The sequence below is a fragment of the Podarcis gaigeae genome (genome assembly GCF_964106915.1).
Source record: "Podarcis gaigeae genome assembly, chromosome: 10".
NCBI classification, from domain to species: domain Eukaryota; kingdom Metazoa; phylum Chordata; class Lepidosauria; order Squamata; family Lacertidae; genus Podarcis; species Podarcis gaigeae.
The window spans coordinates 1,148,698-1,164,453 of NC_139686.1; the positions used below are offsets into that span (position 1 = coordinate 1,148,698).

At 49.1% G+C, this 15,756-nt stretch overlaps 1 pseudogene across 1 annotated transcript; it reads left to right on the forward strand.

Annotated features, from left to right (window-relative positions):
• Positions 1-318, forward strand: LOC310825805 (large ribosomal subunit protein eL37 pseudogene; annotated as a pseudogene). Its single transcript has one exon. The product of its transcript is annotated as a large ribosomal subunit protein eL37 pseudogene (transcript).
• Positions 319-15,756: the final 15,438 nt, after the last annotated feature.

Genomic DNA, 15,756 nt, shown 5'->3' on the forward strand with positions numbered 1-15,756 from the left:
AGACAGACAACGAAAGGAACATCCTCCTTTGGAAAGCGTCACAATAAGACGCACACTTTGTGCCTTCAATGTGGGTCCAAGGCCATTCATCTCCAGAAGTCTACCTGTGGAAAATGTGGATATCCTGCTAAGCGCAAGAGAAAGTATAACTGGAGTGCTGAGGCCAAGAGGCTCAATACCATCAGAACTGGCCGTATGAGGCATCTGAAAAAGGTCTACCGTAGAGTCAGGAATGGATTCCATGAAGGAACAGCACCAAAGCCCAAGAGAGTTGCTGTTGCAGCATCCCGCTCATCTTAAGGACTCAAATGTCTTTTTAAAATACAGTGGTACCTCATGTTACATACGCTTCAGGTTACAGACTCCACTAACTCAGAAATAGTGCTTCAGGTTAAGAACTTTGCTTCAGGATAAGAACAGAAATTAGGCTCCGGCGGCCCGGCAGCAGCAGAAGGCCCCGTTAGTTAAAGTGATGCTTCAGGTTAAGAACGGACTTCCGGAACGAATTAAGTACTTAACCCAAGGTACCACTGTAAATGGCCTGAAATTTAAAAAAAAATCAAAAAGAAAGAAAGAAAAAAGATACACCGCAAGGCAGTGGATAGGGAAGATAGGAAGAGCTGAGTTTTTTTCCATTGAATTTTCCTTGCACCTACTTTCTATAGGACCTCAAGTTGTGAGGTCACCAAGGGTGCAGCTGGAGTCTGAAGGCCAGCGAGTCCCCTGATGTTCCTTTCCCTTCTCTCTGCCCTGATTTGGGGCTTACATCAGAGGGGCAGCTATGCCAGCCCCTCTGGTGGGGCTTGACTTAAACCAGTTTGCCCTTCTGCTGCAAACAGTTGTCAAGGCGGGTGACCATAAATAGCCGCTCAGTTCTCTCGACAGCCTAACATGGTCAAGCGGCCTTAAGACCCCACCAGACGTGGCCGCCGCCTGGATGCCTGGAGTTCCTCGTCCCATTGAAGCTTCGCTCGTAGCCACTAAATGACTTCAACAGCCACAGAGAAGCCCGGCTGCGTTTCTGATCTGGCACGTGAAACTGGCACGCAGAATGTCCCATGACTGTCCTTTGCACCTCGGATGACGTCCTTCCCTCTCACGCTGCACATCATGTTTCCTGCACCTGATCCTGCTCTCTTTGTGCTGCTCAAGAGGAGACACAGGCCTGGATGCAGAGGCGAGGAATTCTTCCACCGCTCACACTTCCCTTTTCTGGAAATACAATCTGCCCTGGAGTCTGGCCAAGACGTCATTCCAAGAACGGCTCCACGAGGCTCAGCCGCAAACCTGCGTGCGTTCCTAACAGAGGGTGCTTGGGGAATTCAAGATTTCATTCAAGAGTTCATTTCATTTGGTAGCGTTCCACCAACCTCAAATGCCACCGGAAAACTCCCATGTATAAATCTTAACATCCTGATTTCACACACACACACCCCCGTGTGGCAGCTGCGAAACCTTCAAGGAGTGAGAGACCCATATGTTTTGTGCATAAACGTTCCACAAGTCCTTATGTTGTGTGGGCTGCATAAGCTCTGTTGGTGGAAAGCTTGCGAGGGATTTCACTGGGGATGGACAGGTCAAAACACTTCAGGGATCAAGGAATTATGAGAATGTGGGTGCTTTTTTATTTAAATGCTTTTGTGCTGCCTTTTACAAGGGCATCACAAGGCAGAGTAGAACAAGTGAAATACTGTTACACTCCATTCCAGCCTCCAAGCAACGAGAGACTCTGGGGGTTCCAGGCTCTTACGAAGGTCAGCGGAGATGGTGGTGTCTTTAGTATATCTGGTTTTATTGACACATATATACAACCTGAGAAGAAGATAGAGGGGCCCACGGCATTAGCACCCCAAAAGCTCTTCCTTCTCCATTATTCATAGCTTTGGAATCAGCACAGATCAAGCAAGTCTCTGTTTCTCCAGCTTCCAACTGGCTTCCAGCTCCGTTCTCTCACACACTATTGTGTCTCTTGTGCAGCTAGATGAGGGCGTGGAGGAAAGGCCCATCCGTTAACCTGGAGGGCTCCCTCACTTAACCGTAGCTCTTGCAACGGAACCCATTCTTTTGGTTCAGGTAGGTAGCCGTGTTGGTCTGACGCGGTTGAAATAAGTAAATAAAAATTAAAAATTGTCCAGTAGCACCTAAGAGACCACCTAAGTTTGTTCTGGATATAAGCTTTCATGTGCATACCCAGAACAAACTTAGTTGGTCTTTAAGGTGCTACTGGACAACTTTTTAATCTTTTTCTTTATTTCCATTCTTTTGGGATGCTGATGAGGACACTTAAGAGGCCAGCGGAAGTCATTGTCTTGCAAAGAAACTTGCGTGACCAGTTCAGCGACTTGCTTGGTTAGATCCTAACCCGCACTGGGCACCAGACATCCACCCACCCACCCAAATTGGAAGGCCGTCAGAGCATCATCCAGACTTACCCCAAGCCTGCCATAACACAATAAATGATAATGACACAATAAACATTGCCCGGCTGTGAGTCTTGAAGGCTGTTCCCTGCAAGGCCCTTTCCACCTGGCCTAGGGGGGCGGGGCCCACACCATAGCTGTCAACTTTTCCCTTTTCTTGCGAGGAATCCTATTTGGAATAAGGGAATTTCCCCTAAAAAAAGGGAAAAGTTGACAGCCATGGCCCACACCCACCAGCTCCACTAAAGAGGTTCCTGGGGAGACTCGAGGGACAGTGCTATGCCAGACAACAAATCCGTATTATTGGATTCTTTTGCCCCATCTTTTTGTGCCTGCCAAACAGCAGTGTCATGATTGTGATAATATTTTATTCTCTTGTTAATCATGCTGTTTTAAATGTGCATTTTATATTTGACTTCACTTAGCAAGGTTTTCTTTTGAAATGTGTAAGATTCTTTTTTGTTAACTTGGTTTGTGTTTAATATGTATTTTGCAGTTGACCTCCTTTGTAATGCATTATTTTGAAATCTTTAATATTTTATTTTCCTGTTAATTACGTTGCTTTGACTGTACACTCTATATTTGACCGTCTTCAGAAATGTTTGATTCTGCATTGTTTTATTGATGTCTAATATGCTATAAATCTCTTTGAGGTTTTTCTTAAAAATATAAAGTGGTATAGAAATGAAAATACTAATATTAATAAATAAACAAATGCATAAAGGGTTAGAGTTTAGAATAAAGTAAAGGGAACATTCAACCCGCATGAACTGGCCACAGTCTCTGATTCACAGGTATTTGTCCTTCCCATCGGTCCTCACAGGCCGCCTCTGATGTCGCAGAACCCAGGAAGTTGCAGCGCAAGACTGCCATAAAGCGAGATAAGGCTCACTCTCTGGTTGCTGTCCACAGGAGCTTCCCTGAAGCTTGTCCTGGCGAGCTCTCTGCCCTTTCATCTTTGCTCAGCTCACCTGGACAGCAAAGCTCCTGGACGGGGTCTGTGTCACATCCGCGAGCATTTTGCGAGTCTCACATGCCGTGTTTTTCTGTTTTCAGGCATAGCCATGGCGACGAGGTCCATCAACAGCTATTAGCCATGGCAGGTCCTTCCATGTTCAGAGGCAGTCAACCTTTGAGCACAGCCTTCTAGGAAGAGCGTCAGAAGAGGACAACTGCCTTCACAAGCCAAACTCAGGCCAAAGATCTATCTAGCCTAGCATCCCGTCAATGACGGCTTGCTGGGATCTTCGCAGCCTGGGAGCAACTGTCTGGCTGCTAATCCAGAATGCTGGAGTAGATGGACTTCTGGCTTCTGTGTCTGAGGTCGTTGAACTTGGAGATCCCTGTGGCACCTGCCCAGCTGAAGAGCACAAAGCTCCAAGCAGCTGCAACAGTCTTGCCATCAAATGGTTGTTAAGATACGGTCCTGGAAGTCGCCCTAATGTTCATCCATGGCACAGACATCCCAAGGTCTGTGGAACAGATGCTATTTCTGACTCCTGGGAACTCCTAGAGAGATTCCTCCCCATGCATTAAGACACCCTCAAAAGCTCTCCCTAACAGGGGACAGGGGGTGGGCAGGTGTGGGGGACTCCCTGGTCCTGAATGGGGCAACTGTGCCCCTGAAGGACCAGGTGCGCAGCCTGGGGGTCATTTTGGACTCACAGCTGTCCATGGAGGCGCAGGTCAGTTCTGTGTCCGGGGCAGCTGTCTGGTACGCAGGATGAGACCCTCCCTGCCTGCAGACTGTCTCACCAGAGTGGTGCATGCTCTAGTTATCTTCCGCTTGGACTACTGCCATGCGCTCTACGTGGGGCTACCCTGGAAGGTGACCTGGAAACTACAACTAATCCAGAATGCAGCAGCTAGACTGGTGACTGGGAGCAGCTGCTGAGACCATATAACACCGGTCTTGAAAGACCTACATTGGCTCCCAGTACGTTTCCAATCACAATTCAAAGTGTTGGCGCTGACCTTGAAAGCCCTAAATGGCCTCAGCCCAGTATACCTGAAGGAGCGTCTCCACCCCCATCATTCTGCCCGGACACTGAGGTCCAGTGCTGAGGGCCTTCTGGCAGTTCCCTCGCTGTGAGAAATGAAGTTACAGGGAACCAGGCACAAGGCCTTCTCAGTGGTGGCACCCATCCTGTGAAACGCCCTCCCACCAGATGTCAAGGAAATAAACAACTATCTGACTTTTAGAAGACATCTGAAGGCAGCCCTGTTTAGGGAAGTTTTTAATGTTTGATGTTTTATTCTGTTTTTAATGATCTGTTGGAAGCTGCCCAGAGTGGCTGGGGAAACGCAGCCAGATGAGCGGGGCATAATACTTCTTCTTCTTCTTCTTCTTCTTCTTCTTCTTCTTCTTCTTCTTCTTCTTCTTCTTCCTCTTCTTCTTCTTCTTCTTCTTCTTCTTCTTCTTCTTCTTCTTCTTCATTTTACTTGTAGATAGCAGGTGGTGGCCTTTCTAATAACATATCATGGGGCAAATTCCTCCAGCGGAAGTGGAGCAGAACCACAAAAGGATCTGCTCAAACTCTGTCCAGGTCCATGGCAACGAACACCCTTATTCAGCCTTCCAAAAATATCACCCAGTTTTTGGGGAGGTTGCGATAAACTTGGTACATATTATAAAATATGTTAGGAATGTAAATTGGCACAATATTTTTTTATTTTAATCGGGATGGAAATTATAAATGTTACTGAAGAAACTATTGTTTGTTGTCCAAAATTAATGTTATTAAATATTTTGATGATACCAGTGTAAGATATATGGACAAAATAATTGCTACTCAATGGAAAACAGCCCAAAATCTGGCTCTGGATGCTTGGTGAAATCTCAAATAGAGCTGTAATGGAGAAAATTATGTATAATGTGAGATTTTGACAAGGACTAGATCTCCCAGACACTTTTCATATTATCTGGCATTCCTTTATTACATATACAATGGAACCATCATTTTCAAGTCAACCCTCACAGGTCTGGCAAATCTGGAACAATACGATAATCAGATAACATTGACATTCTTTAGTTGGTTATTTTAACCCATGTGCACCTGTACTCATTCTACATGCCTGTTTCATTGTTTGGATTTTCATCTTTTGATTTTCATCTGCTGTTAAAACTGCTATGTTTTCATATATGTTATAAAACGAAATTGAAAAGCTTTGCCCAAAAGAAAACATAAAACACACCTGAATTGTGTGAAGTGCAGAGGATGGTGAGCTAGGGTTATGAGGAAGCACACATGTTCCCCAGGTGAGCATCTTGCATGCGAGCATCCCTCACCTGTGGCAAGGGATGATGGGACGTTTGTGCAAGTCTCGGGTTTTCTCCATTCACATGGAGGACCTGTGTCGGCTTTCCTGCCTGGCCTCCAAGACGACAAGGGAGTCTTTGAAAAGTCTGGCCTGAGTCAAAATGCAAGCCAGCAGCTCTAAAAGCTCTTTCGCAGCCGCCCACGACACCGAGACCGGCCACTTAGTGTTTTATGGCCTCGGGAATGGGGAGGACATTCTGACTTTTGCTGGGAAATGACAAGGCTGCTTGAAGCAATGCAGCAGAAAAGGGACAAGGAGAAGTCTGAGGACTTGAAGCTCAGGCCTATCTCTGCAAAGCTTCCCCTGGCAGAGCCACAAGGACTGGTTTGGGACAACACTGGCTTCCTTCCCCATGAAAAACTTTCCGTGCAAAGTTATATGTGTTCTATTTCTTGGTAACTCACCTCATCTTGGCCTAGGACCCTCGTACCTATGGGACTGCCTCTCCTGGGATGCCCCACAGAGGACCTTAAGGTCCACAAATGACAACATTTTGGAGGTCTCAAGTCGCAAGGTGGTTAGATTGGTCTCAACTAGGGCCAGGGCCTTTTCAGTACTGGCCCCAACTTGGTGGAACGCTCTGTCCCAAGAGACCAGGGCCCTGCGGGACTTGACATCTTTCCGCCTGGCCTGCAAGACGGAGCTGTTCTGTCTGGCCTTTGGTTTGGACTCAGTCTGACCCTTCTGTTTCCCTCCCCTTATGGTTTTGATTTATGGACTACTATTAAACTGGGTTTGTTTGTTTGTTTGTCCCCCCCCCCCCCATTATGTTTTCTTGTAATTTTATTGGTGTTAGCTGCCCGGCTCTGGCCAGGGAGGGCGGGGTATAAATAAAATAGTATTATTATTATTATTATTATTATTATTATTATTATTATTATTATCATCATCATCATCTCAGATCAGCCTGACTTCCCACATAACAACTCTGATCGAAGGTGAAGAACGGATCTGCAAGGATTCCAAATTGGAACAACCCTGGACACAGTATTCCAAGTGTGGTCTGACTAAGGCAGAATAGAGCGGTACTCATATTTCCCTTGATCTGGACACTAGACTTCTGCTGATGCAGCCTAGAATAGCATTAGCCTTTTTTGCTGCTGCATCACACAAGCTCATGTTAAGCTTGTGACCTGCTAAGACCCCAGGATCTTTTTCACATGTACTACTGGCAAGCCAGCTGTCCCCCATCCTATATTTGTGCATCCAGTTCTTCAGGACAAAGTGCAGAACCTTACCTTTGTCCCTATTGAAACACATTTTCTTAGCTTGGGCCCAGTTCTCCCATTCGTTAAGGTCCTTGTGAATCCTGATTCTGTCTTCTGCTGCTTTAGCTGCCCCTCCCGGTTTGGTGCCACCTGCGGATTTGATGAGCCTCCCCTCAATTCCTCCATCCGAAAGAGGGCCCTGAACCACTCGCCTGGCAGTGCTTATCTTGCAAAGGATGCCAGCTGACTTCTGCGGTCCTTTGCAGAGGCTGGATGTGGCCAGCTGCTGTCCTGAGAAGCCACACTGCGCTGCAGCTGCTCCAACCCCTGGCAGCCCTTCCCAAAACGCTCCGTGTTGAGCATCCAAGTATCATGTGTCATGCAACCCTTTGGGCTCTGCAGTGAGGCCTAGCAGCCCAGCAGGGGCAGCCACAAGAATTCCACGCAGGAGGTGGGAGGTTGGCCCAGCACCTCAGCCAAGCTCCGTGGGGAGTGACTGAACGCCAAGCGCAGTTGCTGAACAGCAACATCCCATAAAGTGCATGAATCGGCAGCCGCTTTTCCCACCAATAACAGCAAAAGGGCGGGGGGGGGGGAGCCACAATGTGGAAATGCGGATACTGATTTCTGGACTTCTGCCTGTGGGTGACTCTTTCCAAACTCATCTCCTACAGGGAATCTGCCTGCTTTGCAAGAATGAGAGTCGAGAACACAACGTCCGAAATACAGACTCGTGATCCTGTTTGATTTCAACAGCAGGGCAGGATTATGCCGGGCTTTCCTGTTACTTGGTGAGTAGCGGGCATGTCATCCTTTCCACTCTCCTGCAAAATGCTCAGCTGGGACACAGGACTACGGCCTGATGGGCAGCCAAGTAGAATGAAGGCATGCTGAGTCATTCTCCTTTCCCAAACGGGCACAGATCTGACGTCAGGAAGGGCAGCACTCAGAAACGGTCAGGAAATCCGTTTCGCCTCCCTGGACTCTGCTGATGAACCATGAGTTGCTGTTCTCCCCCAGAATAATTTCAAAGGGAGACTCCATTAGAGGTTTTTAAGCAGAGGTTGGATTGTCATCTGTCGGGGGTGCTTTAGCTATGATTCCCTCAAGCTCCCTTCCAACTCTACTTCTGTGATCCCAACAGGATAAATCTGAATTAGAACCAATAACAACATTAGACTCTTTTCACTTCAGCTCAGATTGAGACAATGGTTTTATGTCACCCTACGAGTGCTAACGAGATGTTAAACCACAGAGCCTAGGACTTGCCGATCAGAAGGTTGGCGGTTTGAACCCCATGACGGGGTGAGCTCCCGTTGCTCAGTCCCAGCTCCTGCCAACCTAGCAGTTCAAAAGCACATCAAAAGTGCAAGTAGATAAATAGGTACCGCTCTGGCGGGAAGGTAAACGGCATTTCTGTGCGCTGCTCTGGTTCGCCAGAAGCGGCTTAGTCATGCTGGCCACATGACCCGGAAGCTGTACGCCAGCTCCCTCGGCCAGTAGAGCGAGATGAGTGCCACAACCCCAGAGTCGTCCGCGACTGGACCTAACGGTCAGGGGTCCCTTTACCTTTATGAGTGCTAACAAACAATGCTCAGATAATTGCATTGTCAGCCATGAGAACATAAGAAGAACTTTCTGGATCAGGCCCAATGGCCCATCTAGTCTAACATCCTGTTGTCACGGGCCATTCAGATGTCCCAAAGGGAAACCTGCAAGCAGGATTTGAACACAAGAGCCCTCTCCCATCCCACGATTTCCAGCAACTGGTATTCAGTAGCATTGCTGCCTCTGTGGTCTTAGCCCCTTTACATGCTAGCTTGCAAGAATGTACGCCATTAGATTTGGCTGCAAAGGTGAACAGAACTGTACACTGGATTCCAAGTGTAGCCACACCATAGATTTGCATAATGGCTCCTTTCCTTTCTCCTTTCTCCTTTCCTTTCTCCTTTCTCCTTTCTCCTTTCTCCTTTCCTTTCCTTTCCTTTCCTTTCTCCTTTCCTTTCTCCTTTCTCCTTTCTCCTTTCCTTTCCTTTCCTTTTTCCTTTCTCCTTTCCTTTTTCCTTTCTCCTTTTCTTTCTCCTTTCTCCTTTCCTTTCTCCTTTCTCCTTTCCTTTCCTTTCTCCTTTCCTTTCCTTTCTCCTTTCCTTTCCTTTCTCCTTTCCTTTCCTTTCTCCTTTCCTTTCCTTTCCTTTCCTTTCTCCTTTCCTTTCCTTTCCTTTCCTTTCCTTTCTCCTTTCCTTTCCTTTCTCCTTTCCTTTCTCCTTTCCTTTCCTTTCCTTTCCTTTCTCCTTTCCTTTCCTTTCCTCTTTCCTTTCCTTTCCTTTCCTTTCTCCTTTCCTTTCCTTTCTCCTTTCCTTTCTCCTTTCTCCTTTCTCCTTTCTCCTTTCTCCTTCCTTTCCTTTCCTTTCCAACTATCCCTAACATGGGATTTTGCCGTATACTGATTTAAACTCATTTCTGTTTTTCCTTCCCACCCAGCTGTCAACATGGAAAACATTGTGCAAATGTTTTTTTTCACCTCTGAATTGTGCATCACATGAATGAAGTGTGTTCCCCTGAAACGGAATGGAAGTATGAGTCACCAAAGGCAAGGCTCTACAGAAGCAGGGAGCCAACACAAAAGAGACCCTGCTCTATGTGCCTCAGCCTAAGGGGTTGTCTTGAGCAATGCCCCACCTGTGGTCCAGGAGTCCCAATGGGGGGACGGGGGGGCATGGCATTCCACCATGTAGCACCCAATTTCTCCCATGGAGTCATCTCATTGTAGCAAACTCATTGTTTAGGTGTGTGGGTGGGATTGTTCCACTTGTTCACATGTGACTGGGAATAATGGACTGGGCATACTTCTTCATGATGCAGAGCAGAGTTAAACTGTGGAACTCCCCCCCACAGGAAGCAATGATGGCTACCAACTTGGATGACTTTAAAAGAGGATGGGCTATGGATGGCTAATAGCCACAATGGCTCTGCCCTGCCTCCACATCCACAGCTGTGTGGGATGTGATACATAAGTAGCAGTCAAGTACAACATTCCTTGTTTTCCTAGAGTGGACATGCGAGGGAATGTTTGGTCCAGCCAGTCAGAACTTCCTGTTTCCTCCTGGCTGGGACATATTTCCTTTGCATGTGACTAGAGGTGGGCGTGACCTTACCTGTTCAGGTAACAAAAGGACAAGGCACGCAGCACACTCTCTCTTTTTTACTTCCTCCGTCGTTGGAGCAGCTTTTTAGTGAGAAATGCTCTGTTGGCTTCATATGGGATAGATCCACATGTATATACTTTGTAACTAAGTCTGCCTTCAGGGATCCAGCTGTGGACTGAATGTGAGTAAACTTATTTTATATACTTTACACTAGATTGTGTTGTGTTTATTCTTTTAAGGGGAGTATAAGGGAACTTACCAGGAACCTAATAGTGAGAGGCTTACACAAGCCTGCAACCAGTTATCTGCTGTGTGTTTAAAAGGGGAATGGGAAAACTCTGCTAAGTGAAGAAACTGGCTAGCGCAAATTAGAAAGGATATTAATAAATAACATATCCTCTCCTGCCTCCCTGAACATTCCCACAAGCTGGAGGGTGCGATGCTGCTGAATCCAAACTGCTGGAAACCACAGGCGGGGAGAGTGCTCTTGTGCTAGAATCCTGCTTGCTGGTTTCCCTGCTTCCTTGGAGGTTTCTAAGCAGAGCTTGGGTGACCATCTGTTATTTGTTGTTGAGTCATTTAGTCGTGTCCGCCTCTTCGTGACCCCCTGGACCAGAGCACGCCAGGCACTCCTGTCTTCCACTGCCTCCCTCATGCTGGTAGCTTCGAGAACACTGTCCAACCATCTCGTCCTCCCCTTCTCCTTGTGCCCTCCATCTTTCCCAACATCAGGGTCTTTTCCAGGGAGTCTTCTCTTCTCATGAGGTGGCCAAAGTCTTGGAGCCTCAGCTTCAGGATCTGTCCTTCCAGGGAGCACTCAGGGCTGATTTCCTTCAGAATGATCTTCTTGCAGTCCATGGGACTCTCAAGAGTCTCCTCCAGCACCATAATTCAAAAGCATCCATTCTTCGGCGATCAGCCTTCTTGATGGTCCAGCTCTCACTTCCATACATCACTACTGGGAAAACCATAGCTTTAACTATACGGCCTTTGTCGGCAAGGTGATGTCTCTGCTTTTTAAGATGCTGTCTAGGTCTGTTATAGATGCTTTAATTCCATGGTTCTCCTGATCCAGCGGTGCTATTCTCATAACCTTATTCTGCTAGCTAGGGTGGAGGCAGCCGCAGCCTGGCCCTCTGGACTCAAGGAGGCAATTGTCTCCTCAGCTGAGTAGGATGCGCTGGGTCTCTACCTCTCTGGAGACGTCGAGCATAACTGGCTCCCACTTTTTCTGCCGCTGCCCCATTCTCTCCTCCCCATTGACAGCCCTGCTGCGCAGACCAGCATCGGCGCCTGTGCTCGCGGTCTCGCAGAATCCTCTCCCGGAAACATCCTAGGAAGACCCCACCTAACTCCGCCCGGACTCCTCGGATCGCTCCCTGGAGCGCAGAGCGCCACGTCGGAAAAGGACCGCGTTAGTGCACGCGAGTCTCGAGAAGCTGCAAACCCTCCCTAGGCGCACTTAATACATAGCTGTCAACGTTTCCCTTTTCTTAAGGGAAATTCCCTTATTCCGAATAGGATTCCTCGCAAGAAAAAGGAAAAGTTGACTGCTGTGTTAATAGGCCCCCGGGGCGCAAAACGGGGCTGGCTTCCGAGGCAAGGTGCTTTGGATCGCGCTGCGCCTGCCGCCTGACCGCGAGGGAAGAATCTCTGGGCTGATTCCTCCGCAGCCACTTTGGTCCAAGGTGGGGGGGGGGGGCTTTTGTTTTCTTGGAGGGCAACGAGAGGGGACACCTGACGTCACGATGTCGAGCAGGGGGGGGGGGGCAGCTGCCGCCAAGGGACTTCGAATTTCTGAAGGGCTGCCACGTGGAGCCACCTTGTTTTCCTTCTGCTTCAGAGGGGAGAACCCGATCCAGTGGATTCAAATGACAAGGAAGGAGATTCCAACTAAACCAGATTCCTGCATTGCAAAGGGGTGGGCTAGAGGACCTTTGGGGTTCCTTCCAACTCTACGATTCTATGACGGGGCGTTTGTCTGCATGGATAAGTAGGAGAATCCAGAAATGGGGGTCGGAATGAAACCCCGAATTGTGTCATCCTGGTCATTTGTGGAGAGAGCTATTGCTACGCATTTTCACCGGACAAATAAACTCGCTTGCAGCGTCACGCGCATCCCAAAATCACGCAGCCAGTAGTTCCCTTGTAAGCTCAAGGTGTTGGGTGTATTGGGGTGGGTGCGCGCGTCCCCGCTCACCCTCAACCAGCAGCAACCCATGTGTGGCCTCAGATGGGCTCTCTGCGGTATTATTTCTTCCTCTCTGTTTTATTTCAGGTATTTATATACCGCTTTTCGGGCAGACCTCACCAAAGCGGCTGACATAGGATGACCGTCGCGAGAAACGTCCCTGTGAAAAGCAGTTGCCCTGCGAGGAGAATAAATGCGAGAGGCAGCGGAGAGACCAGGGTTCAAATCTTCCACTCCACCACGAAGCTCACGGGCTGTGACCGCCTCTCGTCCCAACAGGGTTGTTGAGGGGATTAACGGAGGAGGGGAAGAGCCATCTTGAGAATGTGGGGTGTAAATGAGATAAATAAACGAAATCAATAAAAGGTGTTTGTTTGGAAACAGCTGGAGTGGGGGTTCTGCCCTCCCCTCGGGGCAGGGTAAGGAGACAACTTCGCGATGGCCATCCCTGCCTCCTGTGGCAGAGAGTTCCGTGGGTTAACTCTGCGCTGCGGGAAGAAGGACTTGCTTCGATCCGTCCTGCTTCCTCCAACCTTCGGCTTCCCGGGATGTCCACGATTTCTCCTGTTCTGAGAGAGGCAGTGAAACTTCTCTCTTTCTCCGCGCCATTGCATAATAGACTTTATAGACTTCCTGCCCGTCGCCTTTTCTCCGAACTAAAAAGTCTTAAACCGCGTGGCGTTTCTTCTCAAGGGATTCGCTCCGGCCCTTTTATCACTCCTTTCCTGGCACTTTAAAAGACCTTATATCCATCAAATGGCATCGGCGTTCGCCCTCCAAGGAGAGCTACTCTCGACCCACAAATGCAGAGCCGCAGAGAAGATCCCGGCAGACGCCTTTCTAAACAGATCCCGCGCCAGCTTTAAATCCCGCAGGATCTTCCCTCTTCCCTTTGCGGAGCTGGGAAGCGCGGAATCTCCCCGGGAGAGATCTCGCCGCTGCGCCCGCTGGAAAACTCCGAACCAAGAGTTTGAACCAAGAGTTGGCGAAGCCTGATCTCCTTCTCAGGCGCGCGCGCCATTCCAGTTCGTGGCCGCTTCGGGGTCGAGGACTTTAACCTCCCCAACCCCCAGTGATGGGGGAGGCTCCACAGCCCCCCGGCAGAGCACCTGCCCTGCACGGCAGGGGGTTGGACTAGATGTCCCTTGGGGGTCCCTCTTCCAACTCCACAATTCTGCGCTTCTACGATTCCATGCAGAAGGGCCCCGTTTCCAAGGGCCGCCAGGGAGCGGCTCGGCGGGGCAAAGGTGCCTCGCTCCGTAGGGATGAGGAGCCTTCGCGTGTCATGCAGCCACAGTATCATAGAACGGTAGAGCTGGAAGGGGACCCCCGGGGTCATCTAGTCCAGCCCCCGGAGGTCGTAGCTCAGGGATTCCTGACAGATTAGCCACCTGCCCAAGGGAAGGGAGTCCGCCACCTTCCGATGTCTCCCCAAGAGGCAGACTTTCCTGGCTCACGCATTTCCCGGAGAGGCTTGGCGTTCTCTAAGATCCGTCTCAAATGTGACATTTCAAAGGGACGCAAAATCCCGATTCTGCCGATCGGAACCTGAGCACCGCTTCGTGACCGCGGTTGTGGTTGTTGTTGTTCATTTTCTTTGCTTACCAAAAGTCCGTGCATTGTCCGTTTTTTCAGGTTGTACAGAGCGCGGTTCTGAGCGGCCCAGATTCCAGCCCCACCTCGGAGAAAGTCCCCCTGGGCTCCTCCTTCCCGCGATCCAGTCTCAGTTATCCATCTGCAGAATAGGAATATAAAAATAACACGGCCGTGGGCAGGGGAGGGGGGGATCCAGGGGCAAGGTGTGGGGGCAGAAGAACCTAAGAAGAGCATGCCGGATCAGGCCACTTGGACCATCTAGTCCAGGATCCGAGTGCCAGACCCCCGCCCCCCGCGGCTTACAGCAAGGGACATTCAGAAGCGCTGCTGCCTCCAACGCGTCTAGGAGTCAACTTCCTCCAGAATTGGTCTTTTAAAAATAGTAAGAAGAAATAATAATGAATTTTTATTTGTATCCCGCCCACCCCGGCCGAGGCCGGGCTCAGAGCGGCTAACATAAAAAGCCATCCAAGTTCGGTGCCATCATTGGCTCCTGTGGAGGGGAGTTCCGTAGTTCATCTCTGAGCTGCGTGAAGAAGGACTTTCTTCTGTCTGCCCTGATTTCCCCCACATTCAGCTTCGTTTGGATGCCCACGAGTTCCGGGGTTATGAAACAGGAAGAAAAAACATTTCTCTCTCCACTTTATCCAGGCCAGGTATAATTTTATATACTTCTGACCTGTCGCCTTTTACTCGCTTTTTCTCCGGACTAAAAATTCCCAAACGCTGCCATATTTCTTCCTAGATGACCCCCTTCGATCACCTTTTCTGAACATTTTCCAACTCTGCAATATCCTTTGTTGTTGTTGTTTAGTCGTTTAGTCGTGTCCGCCTCTTCGTGACCCCCTGGACCAGAGCACGCCAGGCCCTCCTGTCTTCCACTGCCTCCCTCATGCTGGTAGCTTCGAGAACACTGTCCCACCATCTCGTCCTCTGTCGTCCCCTTCTCCTTGTGCCCTCCATCTTTCCAAACATCAGGGTCTTTTCCAGGGAGTCTTCTCTTCTCATGAGGTGGCCAAAGTCTTGGAGTCTCAGCTTCAGGATCTGTCCTTCCAGTGAGCGCAATATCCTTTAGAGACCACTGGAAACCTCCCCAAAAAACACGCGCTTATATTTCCTAGCCACGCAATAAAATCTAGCGTTGGGCAGGGATTGAAGGGGGAAGACCCTCGCTCCCATTTCGACGTGGGGCGGGGCGGGGCGGGGGGGATTCCTCCAGGCGGAGTCTCTGCAAAGGACGACCGTGGAAACTCGAGGCTTCCTGCCTGGCATATACTTGAAAATGCACCAGCGAAATTAAGCGTAGCTTCGTTGAAAGCAAAAAGTCACTTTTGTTCCTGGTGTTAATTTCTCCCTTGTTTTAACTTTGTGGGAGGGTCTTCGTTCACATTTCGTTACGCCAAAATTATCGCCCCCGATTGGGGGTTTATAAAGATTTTTTTTCAAGGGCGCAAGGGAACGTTTACAAAAAGGGACCGAGGCCGGATCAGCAAATCCGAAAAGAATGCTGTAGAGGTTTCTAAAATAATACTGTTGACCCGGAATGGCCGAGGAGGGGATTCCCCGGACCCCGTTTCTCCACCCACCCACCCAAAATTTGCGGGTTTCTACCGAGAGTAGGAGGACCCCGCGGCGCGCGCTACGAATTCGGGGTCGCCAGTCGAGCTGGAGTCTTAAAAACTTTCTGTCTTTTGGGTTGGGGCGGAGCTTGGAGTTTCGAATTTGTTTTTGATATATAATTTTTATATATGCATGTATATCGAAAGCCAAAACGAATTCTCAAAGCGTTGGCTAATTCGGTTTTATGCTGTATTTTGCATTTGTAGATCGCTCAGAGAACCCCGGTGGTCGGGCAGCGGATAAATATCGTTAAT